The sequence below is a fragment of the Condylura cristata genome, unplaced genomic scaffold (assembly GCF_000260355.1).
Source record: "Condylura cristata isolate star-nosed mole 26May11 unplaced genomic scaffold, ConCri1.0 scaffold00017, whole genome shotgun sequence".
NCBI classification, from domain to species: Eukaryota; Metazoa; Chordata; class Mammalia; order Eulipotyphla; family Talpidae; genus Condylura; species Condylura cristata.
In genome coordinates, this window is record NW_004567118.1 from 17,743,215 (window position 1) to 17,745,893 (window position 2,679).

At 46.7% G+C, this 2,679-nt stretch overlaps 1 protein-coding gene across 1 annotated transcript in view; it reads left to right on the forward strand.

The window, feature by feature from the left end:
• Positions 1-619: 619 nt before the first annotated feature.
• DIRAS2 (DIRAS family, GTP-binding RAS-like 2) overlaps positions 620-2,679 on the forward strand; it is a 20,627-nt gene continuing 18,567 nt past the window's right edge. The window contains exon 1 of the mRNA XM_012726670.1: positions 620-967. The gene's annotated coding sequence lies outside the window, so the exon portion shown is untranslated. The remainder of the gene's footprint in view (positions 968-2,679) is intronic.

Genomic DNA, 2,679 nt, shown 5'->3' on the forward strand with positions numbered 1-2,679 from the left:
CAGCTTTTGATCAAGGTTTCTTTGACACATGTTTAGCAAAGTCAGAAAATAAAACTGCTTCTTTCTACTGAGAGAAAAAGCTGTTCTACCCGAGAGACTGCCAACGGTGGTTTTGTTTAGAGGAGTCTTTAACTTGGAATGTATTAACCTGAACTCAGTGTGGACTTCAGGGGCTTGCCCTGATTTCATCTGCCTTGCAAATGAGTAGTTTTTTAAATAATACAATAATTTATTTTTACATAATTTTGTGCCTTTTTCCATCTCAGTTGTAATCCCCGTGGGCTTCCCATCACCACCCCCCGCCCCCATTTTTGATCCCATTCCCCACTCCACCCCCATAAAATGTCTCTGGTATATAGTTGTTCATCATTATTATGATTCTCCCCCACCCAACCCCCGTCCTATATGCTCCTGCTATGAGTGACACCATCCGGTATTTTTCTTTTTCTGGCTTATTTCACTCGGCATGATCCACAAATGAGTAGTCTTACATTTAGTATGGCCCCTGAAGGAAAGGCTTAGGTGATCGGTAATAATTACAGTTTGGAATGTGAGCAGTCTAACCCAAAAGAATCTGTTGCACTTTCAATGAAATTATTTTAATGTATCGACTTCTCAGAAAATTCCAGTCCTTGCCATGTATTCCAGCAGCATGCGGTAGGTGGCACCCAGAAGCTTACTGGAGGAGAGCAGGCGCCATTTAAGCAGGAGCAGCCGCTGCAGTTGGCACATCTCAGAAGTCAGAGATTGAGGACGGAGCAGGAAGGCCGGGAACCCAGCGGGCGGAGGGTGCAGGTGCGCGGGCGAGCGGGGCCCCGCGGGCGGGAGCTGACGGCATCGTCACCGAGCAGACCGTGCGTGCACCCCGCCTGCCTCCGGGAGGAGCCGCAGCCGCACAACCAGCGCTGCCCCGTCCTATGCGAGGCGAGCTCGGCGAAGCTCTGAGCGGAGTTGTGTTCGTCCTCAGGTAACCGATTTCCCCTCCTTAGCTGAAGCTTTACTGCGTCCGCATTGGGGCCTGACGGCTGGGGCGTTCCTGTCCGCGAGCCGCTGAGAAGGGCTGGCGGCTACCGGGGAAGGCGAGGCAGCTTTATAAATATTGAAGTTGGCGAGGGCGGGTGGGGGAAAGCTCTGTCTGTATCCTTGCTGGGGTGGGCGAGCATCTGGATCTCCTGATTTAAAACACGCTCTTAAACACATCTGTAGTTTACCCAGTCAGTGTTGGGGATTCCTCCCGAAACAGGAGGTAGCGTTTTTTTTTTGGAAGATCCTGCGGTGCAGGTGTTTCTGCTAAGGTGGAAGTTGATTTAATGGATCTACGAAAGTCATAAAAAGAGATGGTCCGAAGTGAAAAAATGCAAAGCACGTTAGAGGCTGCTGTTCAGTTGAGCATGTTTTCCTGCTAGACCGCAGCATTAAATGGGCTTGGCTGAGACTTGGTTCAATATTTTGATTCTCCGTGGAGAGACTGCATGTCGTGATCTCTACATGTGTCCCTTCCTGTTTTCTTGTGGTGAGAGCAGAATAGAGGGAAGGCGCCGCATCTCAGCCTTAGTTGTAAGAATGTGGTTTCCATTAGTGATGATGACCGCTGACAGCTTCCATTCTCGCTGCAAAGCACTGCTGGCTTTTCCCAGTGTGGGAACCTGCCGCGTCTTTCTCTGGAAAAATGCTATTTTTCCCCTTTAAAACTCCAGTTCACATGCTGTGGGGGAATTTGGGAGAGTTTTCAACTAGAAGCTCGTTGAATCATGTTCCATGACCGAACGCCGTCATGCAACGTTGTGTTGGAATTTGGTTCCCTCTGACTGTGCAGTGACACAGCGAGCCTGCCTTAGGAATTCATGGGCACGTTGGTGCCTGTTACCTTTCAGCGACCCCCTTCCACGTGAGAAGCTGTACTCCACATCTGAGACCCATTCTTCTCGAAACTGAAAACTTTAAAAATATTCCTTTTTTCAAGGGAGATTTTCTAGGTAAAAATAAAAACTGGAGCATTTTACATTTCAGATCCATCCAAATGCATTGCTTTTCCAGTGGCATTTGGATTTGAAGAGGTGGAGTGGGAGGAAGAGAAAAGGAAGGATAAAATTAGAATAAATTTGACAAATTTGTGGGGGGATAATACTATTTTTTGGGATGTTGTTTGAAATTGCGAATTGTCAACAGTTTTGTCTCTGGAAATGTGGAGGGTCCTGAAGGCTGACTACAGGAAAACCATAGTTCATCTTCTAGAAACAGAATACAGAAGGAAACATTTGCTTCTTATTTAACACATGCCATTTAATTTGGCCATAAGAAAGGTAGTCCTCAGTGAACGCAGGGAAAGGGGAGAGGAAAAGGAGGGGAGAGTGAAGGAGAGGTGACTGCTTTCTGTACTATGACACAGAACAGCTGCCCACCCCTCAGTTATCCCCGCAGACGGCAATTATCCATGCATGGTTATTGTAGAAGGCTCCAGAATCTTTTTTTGTTACTGCTTTAATAGAGTTGTTCCAAAGAAGAGACTCGGGAAACACCCAGATTGAATTCCAAGTTGTGCTAGACCCTTTTCAGCTGTGTCTAGCAACCTAGCATTCTCAGCAGTCAGTAATGCCACTTCATATCTAGAAGATTAATATCATGTGGTACATGTCTTATAAACCACATATGACTTTGCCCTATTAACATGTATTATTT